The sequence below is a fragment of the Rhinoraja longicauda genome, chromosome 16, assembly GCF_053455715.1.
Source record: "Rhinoraja longicauda isolate Sanriku21f chromosome 16, sRhiLon1.1, whole genome shotgun sequence".
In the NCBI taxonomy this organism is placed as follows: domain Eukaryota; kingdom Metazoa; phylum Chordata; class Chondrichthyes; order Rajiformes; family Arhynchobatidae; genus Rhinoraja; species Rhinoraja longicauda.
This window is the reverse complement of record NC_135968.1, coordinates 25,161,201-25,174,803: the sequence shown is the minus strand read 5'-3', so window position 1 is coordinate 25,174,803 and position 13,603 is coordinate 25,161,201. Positions and strand designations below refer to the sequence as shown.

General features: G+C 43.6%; 1 protein-coding gene across 1 annotated transcript in view; it reads right to left on the bottom strand.

Moving 5' to 3' along the window:
• The window catches only part of pdzd8 (PDZ domain containing 8), a 149,393-nt gene that overhangs the window by 3,613 nt on the left and 132,177 nt on the right, over nt 1-13,603 (bottom strand). The window lies entirely within an intron of this gene.

Genomic DNA, 13,603 nt, shown 5'->3' with positions numbered 1-13,603 from the left:
GAATTCTCTGCCACAGAAGGCAATGGAGGCCAATTCACTGGATGAATTTAAAAGAGAGTTAGATAGAGCTCTGAGGGCTAGTGGAATCAAGGGATATGGGGAGAAGGCAGGCACAGGTTACTGATTGTGGCTGATCAGCCATGATCACAATGAATGGCGGTGATGGCTCGAAGGGCCAAATGGCCTCCTCCTGCACCTATTTTCTATGTTTCTATGTTTCTAATAGCCAAATTGTTGACAAATTAAGTTCCTAAATTTGGGCAAGGCCGATGTTAGGGGCACTAGGCAGAAACTTGCAGAGGTCAAATGGGTGAGACCATTTGCACTTAAAGGGATATCTGGTAGATGGGAAGCTTTTAACAATGCCACAGCAAGAGTTCAAGGACATGTTCCCGTTCGGGTGAAGGGCAAGTTTAAGGAACCCTGGCTGACAAAAAAATTTGAGGCTCTCATCAGGAAAAAAAAGTCAAAGTACACTTAAGAAGATCAGGAGGGCAAAAAGAGGCCATGAAATGGATCTGGCAGGCAAGGTAAAGGAAATCCCAAGAGATTCTATAGCTATATTAGAAGTAACAGGGTGGCTAAGGAGAGCCTAGGCCCCCTTAAAGATCAGCCTGGCTGTCTTTGTGTATTTCTTATCAGTTTTTACTGCAATTAAGGTTATGGAAGCTATGAAATTAAGGTAACTGAGTTGTGATGTCGAAGATCATATGAATTAGTAAAAAGCAAGTATTGGCTAATGCAGCCTTAAACCATATAAAGGTGGATAAACCACATTAAGGTGAATAAATCACCAGGGCCAGTGCATCCACGGACCATATCATATCATATCATATATATACAGCCGGAAACAGGCCTTTTCGGCCCTCCAAGTCCGTGCCGCCCAGCGATCCCCGTACATTAACACTATCCTACACCCACTAGGGACAATTTTTACATTTACCCAGCCAATTAACCTACATACCTGTACGTCTTTGGAGTGTGGGAGGAAACCGAAGATCTCGGAGAAAACCCACGCAGGTCACGGGGAGAACGTACAAACTCCTTACAGTGCAGCACCCGTAGTCAGGATCGAACCTGAGTCTCCGGCGCTGCATTCGCTGTAAAGCAGCAACTCTACCGCTGCGCTACCGTGCCGCCCGTTCTACCATATAGTATACACAAGGGTAGAAATGCGGAGGCCTTGAATGAATGATGCTTTATTGTCACATGTGGCAAGTCACAGTGATATTCTTTGCAAAAAGTTGCCACATAAAGGGCGCTGACAAATAAACAAAGTATCCTCCTTTGTTCTCGTTTCCCTCCCCCCTCCCCTCAAGGCAGTTCCCTTGGTCCTTGCAGAGACTGTTTCATCAGCATTAGCCACAGATGAAGTTCTGGAAGAGTATCTGATGCACCGACCGCTATTTAAAGACGTTAGCACAAACTAGCCAGGGAATTACAGACTGATAGGTCTAATATCAGTGATGGGCAAGTTACAGGAGTGGATTCTGAGGAACAACTCTACCTGCAAATGGATAGAGAAAGACTGATTAAGGAAAATCAGCATGGATTTGTATGCAGGAAAACACAAAACTGTTAAGTGTCTGGTTTAGTTTTATTGTCATGTGTGCAGTGAAAAGCTTTTTATTTGAAGAGATAATGAAGAGGACTAATGAGGGCAGTTCAGTGGACGTGTCTACATGGATTTTAGCAAGGCCTTTTACAAGGTTTCACATGGTACACTCATCTGTAGATTAAACAGCACGATAGGCCCATTTCCATGCTTTATTACTCCCTGGCTCGAAATAAAACATGAGAAAAGTCAGCAAGGAATTATTGGCAGTTCCTTAAAAGCTAAAATAGGAATGGCTGTCTCTCCTCCAATTGATCAATACACTGTAATTGCAATCAGCTCTGACAATATATAAATTACTATTTAAACATTAACGACATTAATTTTTGCTCCAAATAGCTACATTATCCTCATTCTTAATGTCTTTGTTCTGCATGAGAAGTGCTGTAGGAGTCACATAAATGATACTATTTGTGAAAAAACCATAACATGTAGTATTTTTAATGTCCTTTTAGAATATCTGAAAATACAGTGCATCATTTCTGTGCAGGAGGAAATGTGACAACCAACTAGCACACAGTACGCTTTGAATGCAGTGGTGATAATGACCACATAATCTACTTTATTGATAAGTACATTAAATAAAGGCCTTGTTGAAAACAGTTCCATGAGATATTTTACACCAAATTGAAAGAGCACACGGCACCTTGATATAAAACAGTTAAACATGACACCTTTAATGGAGGGAATGCTGTACCATTTGATATAGAGTTGTGGTCTTGTTCATAAGGTTCTCTAAAGAGTAATCTCACTTTTGGAGATTTTAAGCTAATTGATGAATTTCACCTATAACATCTGTGTTAAATATTGCATATCTGGTCAATGCAATCTCCACAGTCTGACTCACCAGTTGTCAGACATCAACATACAACAGCAGAACAAAATAATTAATTTTATCTAGTCGAGCATACAATTAACATGTGTAGGAAAATAACTGCGGATGCTGGTACAAATCGAAGGTATCACAAAATGCTGGAGTAACTCAGCAGGTCAGGCAGCATCTAGGAGAGAGGGAATGGGTGACGTTTCGGGTCGAGACAATTAGTTCAGTCTGAAGAAGGGTCTTGACCCAAAACGTCACCCATTCCCTCTCTCCTAGATGCTGCGTGACTTGCTGAGTTACTCCAGCATTTTGTGATACCTTCTACTTGTTTAACATAACTGTTTAAGGAAGAAATAAAAGTCGAGAAACCATTCCAGACAAGTGTTTCATATATTATATCATATATCATATCATATATCATATATATACAGCCGGAAACAGGCCTTTTCGGCCCTCCAAGTCCGTGCCGCCCAGCGATCCCCGTACATTAACACTATCCTACACCCACTAGGGACAATTTTTACATTTACCCAGCCAATTAACCTACATACCTGCACGTCTTTGGAGTGTGGGAGGAAACCGAAGATCTCGGAGAAAACCCACGCAGGTCACGGGGAGAACGTACAAACTCCTTACAGTGCAGCACCTGTAGTCAGGATCGAACCTGAGTCTCCGGCGCTGCATTCGCTGTAAAGCAGCAACTCTACCGCTGCGCTACCGTGCCGCCCATATTGTATTGTAATTTGTGATGCACTAAATTGAATTAAAATTATATAGGAATGGATATCACGGATGTTGCTGGAAATACAGTTTCTTGGTCATGATAACAGGAATTTCAACTCGAATTCAGTTGGACATTTCAACTTTTTTTTCAAGATTATCGTTGCATCTTTCAGAATCAGAATCAGAATAGCCTTTATTGTCATCCAAAAAAACAAGTCTTTTGGACGAAATTCCATTACCCACAGTCCAACAATAAGAGCAATAAAAATAAGCAATAACACACACAATCACAAACCAACACAAAACAAAAAAAAGAAACATCCATCACAGTGAGTCTCCTCCAGTCACATCCTCACTGTGATAGAAGGCCAAAATATATTTTCTCTTCCCCTGCTGTCTTCTCCCGCGGTCAGGCTGTTGAAGTTTCCACGTCGTGGCGGTTGGGACTCCCGAAATTGAAGCCCCCGCCGGGCGGAGAAAATCCCGCGCCGGACTGTGAAAAGTTTGCAGCGGGCCGACCCAAGCCTCGCAATTCGGGGTGGGCGAAGACGCTGCTGCTGCCGGAGCTCCCGATGTCGGCCCCCACCCAGGGGCCTGCGAGCTTCCGATATACACGCGGCCCGCGCCGAAGCCTCCGAAGGCGAGTCGCAGCCACACTCGCAGCGCCACCACAGGCTCCGAAGGCAGCCAGCTCCGCAGATGGTAAATCCGGTCCGAGGGCTCTGCGAACCAGAGCCCCAGGTGGTCCCAGCAGGAGGCCGCCAGCTCCAGGTGTTTGGCCGATGGTAGGCCGCAGCGGGAACGGAGACACCACCCAGAAAAAAAGGTCGGGTCTCCGTTTGGAAGAGACAATTTTACAGTCCCCCCCCCCCACACATAGTACACAACCACAAAAAACACATCACATTTAAACACTACAATTAAGACCAAAAAAACAACAAAAAACACAAAAGACAAATGGACTGCAGGTGAGCCGCAGCTGCTTGCGCAGCGCCGCCACTTCCGCCGGTATTTTCTTCAGTGATCTATATCTTTTGGAAATCCATCAAACATTTTAAACAGGATTGTATTTAAAGAGCATTGTAACCATGCCTTGTTATGTAGATAGACATAAAATGCTGGAGTAACTCAGTGGGACAGGCAGCATCTCTGGATGGAAGGAATGGATGACGTTTCAGGTCGAGACCCTTCTTCAGACTGAAAGCTGCAGTGTAGATTAGCTATAAGAGACAATAGGTCGATATAAAAAGCTCATTCTCTTGACCTTTTGACAATTAGCCAGGTATTTATACAGGACCTCGCAATTTTGATATACCTATAGTAATAAGTGGGCGGCACGGTAGCGCAGTGGTAGAGTTGCTGCTTTACAGCGAATGCAGCGCCGGAGACTCAGGTTCGATCCTGACTACGGGTGCTGCACTGTAAGGAGTTTGTACGTTCTCCCCGTGACCTGCGTGGGTCTTCTCCGAGATCTTCGGTTTCCTCCCACACTCCAAAGACGTACAGGTATGTAGGTTAATTGGCTGGGTAAATGTAAAAAAAAAAAAATTGTCCCTAGTGGGTGTAGGATAGTGTTAATGTACGGGGATCGCTGGGCGGCACGGACTTGGAGGGCCGAAAAGGCCTGTTTCCGGCTGTATTTATATATGATGATGATGATGATGATCAGAAAGAGATTTATTTATCCAAGTTTTCAGATGACATTACAGTACGAGGCTCAGCAAGTTGAGATGAAAGCAAGATGTGATTAAAACGACATTTTAAATGAAGCAAAAGCAGATGAAACTCAGTGAGAAACTGTTAAACCGTTACTTTGCACCTGAGAGGGCCAGATTAGAGCATTTTATACATTGATGAGAACCAGGGGTGCAGAATTTTTGTGCCTTTGTACAATAAACAACTAAAAACATGCAGCAGCACAAAATGTAATCAGAAAGTTTCATGGCACCTTAAGAAATAGTGGAAGAAGAGCTTTAATTTAAAAAAAACTAAGCACTGCAGGTGCTGGAAATCTAAAGTAAAACAGAAGTTCTGGAAATACTTGGTCATTCAGACACTTGTGGAGAAAGAAAGTGTTAATGTTTACACTGGAACTGGAAAAGGTTTGAAGTTTTAAAGATGCAGAGGAAAAGGTGGGAGCAAGGAACAACACAATGGGAAATCTCTGATCCAGTGAAAGGCGGAATTGATTAAATGAGGGAGAGGCTAAAGGAGTTGCTTTGATTGATCAAAGTCTTGAGTAATTCCATCTGGAGAACTGCCTTCATTTCTGAATTCTAATCTTCACAAAAAGCAGCAAACCCACCAGAATAATTGCAGAATTAAAGGTGAAATTATGAAGGTAAATATTCATTTGGGTTTAGATAGTTAAGGAGTGATACAATCCAGATATTAATGTTGGCAAGGGCTTCAATAGCATAGATATGGAGAAATGTCTTTTATCTGGAAGGGAATTCAAAACAAGAGGGTTTAATTTTAGCAACGTCCAATAAGAGCGAAAATGGGAAGTACGTCATAAAACATAGAACAGCTCAGCACAGGAAAAGGCTTTTCAACCAACAATGTCTGCGCTAAACATGATGCCAGATTAAACTAATTTCATCTTCTTGAACATGACCTATGTCCCTCCATTCATTGCATATCCAAGTCAAGATAGACACAAAAAGCTAAGGTAACTCAGTGGGACAGGCAGCATTTCTGGAGAGAAGGAATGGGTGATGTTTCGGGTCAAGACCCTTCTTCAGGACCCGAGTTAAGGTGTTTTATTGTCATATGTCTCCAATGGAACAATGAAATTTTTACTTGCAGCAGCAGCACAACAGGTTTGTGAACAATAGTGTAGATTACACAACAAGCAATAAAAATTCAATAAATAAAATCAAAATCTAGTGCAAAAACAAAACAAAAGTCAAAGTCCCTAGTGTAACCCCAGCAGTTCATAGTTGTGAGTTTAGTTTGAGTTCGTAGTATTCAATAGCCTCATGGTTGTTGGAAAGAAGTTGTTCCTGAACCTGGATGTGTGTTATCTAAAAGCCTATTAAATGCCAGTATTGTATCCGTCTGCACTCCCACCGCTGGCAACTCTGTCCAAGCACAACCCTCTCTGTGTAAAAATCCTGCCACATACATTTCATTTACATTTTGCACCTCTCACCTGAAAGTTTTGGTTTCTAGGTTGAGAATATTGTGCAACTGCTCGGAGACATCCTAGACCCTGGCACCAGGAGTCTGATTTGCTGCCACAGAATCTGCTATCTGTTCCCCCAACTAACAAGTTTCCTATCACAATGGCTCTGTCTGACTTTTCCCTTCCTGGCTGTGCCTCAGAGCCAGGCCCAACACTGCAGTCCTGTGCACTGCTGCTGCTCTCCCCAGACCGGTCTTCCCCCACAACAATATACAAAGGAGCATGAGTAGGAAAGAATTGCAGATGCTGGTTTAAATCGAAGGTAGACGCAAAATGCTGCAGTAACACAGCGGGACCTGCAGCATCTCTGGAGAGAAGGAATGGGTGACGTTTCGGGTCGAGTCACTTCTTCAGACTGAATGTTGATCTAAAGGAGCATACCGGAAAGATCCCAGCCAATTCCTGCACCCTTTGTCTAGTCCCTTTTCTGGTGGCCACCCATCTACTTCATGCCTGCACGTTAGGTGTGACCACCTCACTGTAACTCCTATGACACTCTGACACTCCTGAATAATCCTAAGGTCATTCAGCAGCTGCTCCAGTTCTTAGCAAGGTCCTTAAGGAGCTGCAGCTGAACTTACTTGCTTCAGATATAGTCCGCAGTAGTACATGAAATCCCCCTGACTTCCAACATCTTGCAGGAGGACCAAAAACCTTGGAAAAATTACACAGGAAAACAGACCGCACCTTAACCTGCTGTTACCCTTTCATCAGCCCTGTCGTCAAAGAATCTTGAGCCAAGGTCTCAGTTCTACACTTACCCTCAACACAGCATTTCACTTCAACACAGACTCTCTCCCAACAAGGCCACCCCCAATAGGCCGTTCCACTAAACTTTCCTTCCATTTATTGGTTGCTGTGTCTCTTCCTCAGCTGGTGTTGAAGAATAATTCCAAAGAGGACAAGAATAGTCTTTTCCTGCATCTTCATTTTGTCTTAAAATCTTCACCATTGTACATGCCTTGGCCCATATCCCTCTAATATCTCTACCCGATGGAGATATTAGAGGGATATGGGGCCAAATAAGATAAGCTTATATGGGACATATTGGTCAGCATGGACAAGAAGAACCAAAGGGCTTGTGGCCGTGCTGTAGTGCTCTGACTCTTATGAAAACAAGTGGGAGCTACAAATAAAATTCACAGACGTCAGCATAAAATAGGGAGTTTTATTATTTTGCAGAGGCACCTGTTATACAATAGCTGCCATGTTGGCCAATAAACTGACATGGTCCATTGTAATGGATACTGAATTGAACTGAGTTCCCTTCATGTGATAAGTTGAGCCGCATGCATTTACTTTTTAAAACAAAGGGGTTATATTCTACATCAAACCAGAGTTCTGCTTGAAACCACTGATAGGAGAGCACAGCCACAATAACAGAGGGCAAATTAACTTTTCAATTCAGCTGTGTTATGTTCACCATACTTAAGTCAGGTGGATAAGCATCTAAGGCAAATTACTGCCATGGCAATTTATTTTTACAGCTTTTGGCAACTAGTTTAAAACTGCAGGACCTCAGAAATATATTTGATGGCTGGCAACTCACCTGTTTACTTCAATATCCGGTTAAACTAGGATTCAATTGAAGGACATATAAAAATCAAGCTCTCCATTAAAAGCTCTTTTCAACAACGTCTATTCCCTTCCATTGCACGTCTCTTTCACCTCCCCATAACCAACAGTGTGTGGATGGATATTTTTTTGCATCATGGAAATATTTATAAATCCTGACCTATTGATAAATGACAGTGTTTCCACTTACTTGGCTATCCATCAATATTTCCATTGTAACAGTGTACAACTGAATATGAAACAAAGGGCTTTTCAACAGGTCATTACAATACAATACAATATATCTTTATTGTCATTGTACTGGGGTACAACGAGATTGGGAATGCGACTTCCATACGATGCAATAAATTAATTAGCTAATCAGTAAAAATTTAGACAACCCAATGAAACACAATTAGAAACAGTTTTAAAACAGAATAAAGTGCAAGTAAGTCTGTGCCGGTTCGCTGTGCGATGTGACCATCCGACTCAACAGGACCAGTTCATAGCAGCTATGGCCCTGGGGATGAAGCTGTTCCTGAGTCTGGAGGTGCGGGCGTAGAAGGCCTTGTAGCGTCTGCCAGATGGTAGAAGTTCGAACAGATTATTGCAGGGGTGTGAGGAGTCTTTGTGAATGCTGGTGGCTTTTCCGAGGCATCGTGTGATGTAGATGCCCTCCAAGGCTGGTAGCTGTGTTCCGATAGTCTTCTATAGACTACCCGCTGAAGAGCTCTCCTCTCTGCCTCCGTGCAGCTGAGATACCACACAGGGATGCCATGCGTTAGGATGCTCTCTATGGTGCAGCGGTAAAAGGTCGTCAGCAGCAGTTGGGGCAGACCAGACTTTTTCAGTGTTCTTCTCAGGTAGAACAGTCATTGCTGCGCCTTCTTGACCAGCGCAGCGGTGTTAGTGGACCATGTTAGGTCCTCCGAAATGTGAGTGCCCAGAAACTTGAAGCTGGACACTCTCCACACTGTCCCCGTTGATAAAGATCGGAGCGTATTCCCCGTTGTGTGACCTACGGAAGTTGATGATCAGCTCCTTCGTCTTGGAGGTGCTTAGCGACAGGTTGTTATCTGAGCACCACTCCGCCAGGTTCTGCACCTCCGCTCTGTAGTTGGTTTCATCACCGTTGGTGATCAGCCCGATCACCATTGTGTCGTCTGCAAACTTGACAATGGTGTTGGTGTCGAATGCAGGAACACAGTCGTGTGTGAATAGGGAGTAGAGCATGGGGCTCAAAACACAGCCCTGTGGTGTGCTGGTACTCAGGGTGATAGTGGAGGACAGGTGCGGGCCCATTCTCACTGCCTGCGGTCGCTCCATCAAGAAGTCCAGGATCCAGTCGGATAACGACAAGCTGAGGCCTAGCTGGTGGAGTTTGGTGATGAGCTTGGTGGGAATGACCGTGTTGAAGGCAGAGCTATAGTCAATGAATAGCATCCTCACGTACGTGCCCTGTCTCTCCAGGTGAGTCAGGACTGTGTGAAGAGCCAGAGAGATGGCGTCCTCTGTGGATCTGTTTGGCCTGTATGCAAATTGATGCGAGTCCAGTGAGGCAGGGATGCTGGATTTGATGTGTAAGAGGACCAGTCTTTCAAAGCACTTCATGATTATAGGAGTTAGGGCAACCGGACGGTAGTCGTTTAGGTTCCAATTTTAACTTTTAACTTTTTGTAGTTACAAATCTAAGGAAGCTTATGAGCCACAAAGAGGAAATGCAAGCTCCATGTTACGTGTGCAATTCAATAGGAATATTAACTTTCACGTCAAGTTATTTATGGTACCAAACCAACAGTGTAGTACCGCATAAGCGCTAACATATTTGATACAAGAAATTATTATCTGTTGTTATAAATCTAGTTAGTTGACTGCATTTGAAAATAAGTTTGAAACTGGCTGTTATACTCCCCAGTGACTGAACCATTCCAACTCACAACTGAAGCTTGTGTATTAATTGTGAAGCTCAGAAGGATGTCTGGCCAAATAAAGCACTGGGGAAAAATGTCACCACCTTCAGATAAAGAAAGAACAACACGAGATACTCGAATGCTGGTTTAGAAATGAAAGTGCAATTTCCAGATATTCAGACACTGACAAGAAGATTTTCAATACAAAATAAACAAATTAGAGGCAAAAAAGGTATTTTTTTTTCCAAGCTGCACCACAGTATAGAGCATAGAACAGTACCGCAAAGGAATGGGCCCTTCAGCCAATAAAGCTTGTGCTGAACATGATGCCTAGCTGAACTGATCTCATCTGCCTGTACATGATCCATATCCCACTGTGTAGGTAGGAACTGCAGATGCTGGTTTAAACCGAAAACAGGCACAAAAAGCTGGAGTAACTCAGCAGATCAGGCAGCATCTCTGGAGAAAAGGAATAGGTGGTGTTTCAGGTGGAGTCCCTTCTTCAGACCCTGTATTCCCTGCATTTCCATGTGCCTGTCTAAAAGACTTAAATCCTGCTATCATATCTGCATCCACCACCACCACCCCTGGCAACGTGTTCCAGTCCCCCACCACCCTCTTGTGTAAAAAAACGCCCCGCACACTTAACTTAAATTGAACTTTCCTCCTCTCACCTTATAGCTATGCCCTCTGGTGTTGGTCATTTCCATCCTGGGGAAAAAGGTTCTAACTGTCTACCTTATCTATGCCTCTCATAATATTTCAGACTTCCTTGAACTTACTCCTAAGACGCGAGCAGGATTGGGACATCTACGTCAGTGCTGTTTCCTGTGCTAAAGGCAGCACAGGCCACCATACCGGATATCTCCAGTTGTAATCAAATATAACAGAGAATAAAACAATCTAGCTCTTTTGCAATTTGAGTACAGGAAAAATAGGTCTACAGAGGACACTCTCTCTTTCACTATATTCAGCTCTGGACCATCTTGGCAATAGAAACACCAATGAAAGGATGCTATTTATTCACTACAGGTCAGCCTTTAACACCATTTTTCCAAATAAGCTCATTCCTAAATTTGTGGACCTGTGCCTTGGGGCACCCATATGCAACTGACCTAGACTACCTGACCAGCAGACCGCAGTCAGTTAGAATTGGTCATAACATTTCCTCCACACTCAGACTTGTGCCCTCCAGTCCCCTGCTCTATTTCCTGTACACTCATGACACCAACTCAATATTTAAATTCACTGATTATATTACTGCTGTCGGTCAGATCAATAACGATGAGATGAAACACATGAAAGAGATCAGGAACCTCGTATCATAGTGTCAGAAAAACATAGTCCTTATAATCAGTTTAACAAAAGAGTTGGTTGATAATCTGAGGAAGTGAGGAGTTGGGCTCAAAAGATGGATGATGGCTTCAAGATCCTAGGCATCCATATTACCAGCAACCTAACCTGGTCCCTTCACATTAATGTGGTGATCAAGAAAGCACATCAGTGTATTTACTTTCTACAGGATCTGAGAAGATTCGACATGTCCATGAGTATTCTCTCAAACCTCTGCAGATGCACTGTAGAGTGTTTTCTGATGGGATGCATCTCAGCCTGGTATGTCAACTGCTCTACCTGCAGACTGCTACCTACAGAATGACTGAACCTGCAGAGAATGGTGAATATCCAGTCCATCATAATGATGATTTGCATCGGGAAGACTAGAATATTGTCAGGGATACCTGACACCCTTGTCATTTCCTTTCCAAACTTTAAAAAATGAATCCATCACCTCTTTCACATCCACTTCCTGGATGTGCTGCCACATATCTTTGGCCAAAAGCTACCTCATTCAGTTAATCAGTTTCTAAATTATTATTTTTTGCACTACCCTGGATTGCACTACAATCCTGCACCATTCTGCACTCACCACTGAATTTATTGTTGAATCATTATTTAATGCATACTATTTGCTTTATGAGCTTAATTGGAACAAAGAACATCATTGCACCCTGGTCTTTCTAGCCAATTAATGCTCACCATTAATGTTTACAGACAGCAAATGAGAAATTTATCAGTTATTAACGTTATGATTTAATCTGCTTTGTTTCATCTGTGGTCCATCTGTGTTTAAAAAGAAACCAGTAATCACAATTGACAACACTGTACTTTTTTTTTCAAGTCAAATTTACCATTTAATATTTTAATACATTTTTATATGGAGACCCACAAGATAAAAAGAGGTACTGTTCATGTAAATGCCAATCTTCTACAGATTCATTTTCAAAGGATCTTAAGCATACCAGTCTCAGCGATTGCCTTGGCAAACACTGACACAGACTCCAGTCACTTCTAAAAAAGCAGCATCAACCACTTCAAAGAAAAATATGGCTTACAATGCATGTCTTTTATTAAATATACAGAAATAATGTGTGGGTAGCCAAAAATTACATTTAAGGACATACAGAATATCATTATATCACAGTCCCTGTTACATTTGGATTTCAAATTGTAAATGTTTGAAAAGGCATGAAAAATCCAAAAGAATCAGTTTTGAACAATATTTCAGAAACCTTTTTCTGACATTAGGAAAAAAATCTATTTTCCCTATTTTTACACTACTGCAGTCAAGACTTCTAATGAACTTTTCTTAGAAGCAGCAAATGGACAATATCTCACACTATCATCCCATCTAGTCTCCACATGATTTTGTATACCTATATTAGTTCACCCCAAGTCAAGTCAAGTCAAGTTTATTTGTCACATACACATACAAGATGTGCAGTGAAATGAAAGGTCACCCACAGTCCAGCAATAGAGCAATAAAAATAAACAATTTCACACACAATCACAACCAACACACACAAAAAAAAAGAAAGAAACATCCATCTAAGTGAGTCTCCTCCAGTTCCCTCCTCACTGTGATGGAAGGCCAGAATGTCTTTTCTCTTCCCCTGCCGTCTTCTCCCGCAGTCAGGCTGTTGAAGTTGCCACGTTCCAGGCCATGCCGGACGGTGAAAGGTCCGCAGCGGGCCAACACAAACCCCGCGATCCGGGGCGGGTGAAGATGCTGCTGCTGCAAGTCGGGGCGGTCGTGGCTCCCGCCATTGAAGCCACCGCCGGGCAGAGAAAATCCCGCGGCCAGTTGCAGGCTGCGCCGGACGGTGAAAGGTCCGCAGCGGGCCGACCCAAGCCTCGTGATTCGGGGTGGGCGAAGACTCTGCCGCTGCCGGAGCTCCCGATGTCGCCCCCCCCCCCACCGGGGGCTGCGAGCTTCCGACGTTCACGTGGTCCGCGGCCGGAGCCTCCGAAGGCGAGTTGCAGCCGCTTCCACAGCGCCACCACAGCCTCCGAAGGCAGCCAGCTCCGCAGATGGTAAGTACAGCCCAGTCCGCGGGCTCTGCGAACCAGAGCCCCAGGTGGTCCCAGCTGCAGGTTGCCAGCTCCAGGTGTTTGGCCGATGGTAGGCCGCAGCGGGAACGGAGACACGACCCAGAAAAAGGTTGCGTCTCCGTTCGGAAGAGACAATTTTACAGTCCCCCCTCCCCCCCACATGGTACACAACCACAAAAAACTACATCACATCTAAACACTACAATCAAGACAAAAAAACAACATAAAACACAAAAGACAGACGGACTGCAGGTGAGCCGCAGCTGCTAGGCTCCAAGGAATAAAGTCCAAGCATGCCCAACCTCTCTCTTTCTTTCTATTGCTCAGGCCCTCCATTTCTGGCAACATCCTCGTAAATTTTCGCTGTATTCTTTCCAGCTTAATGGTATCTTTCCTATAGC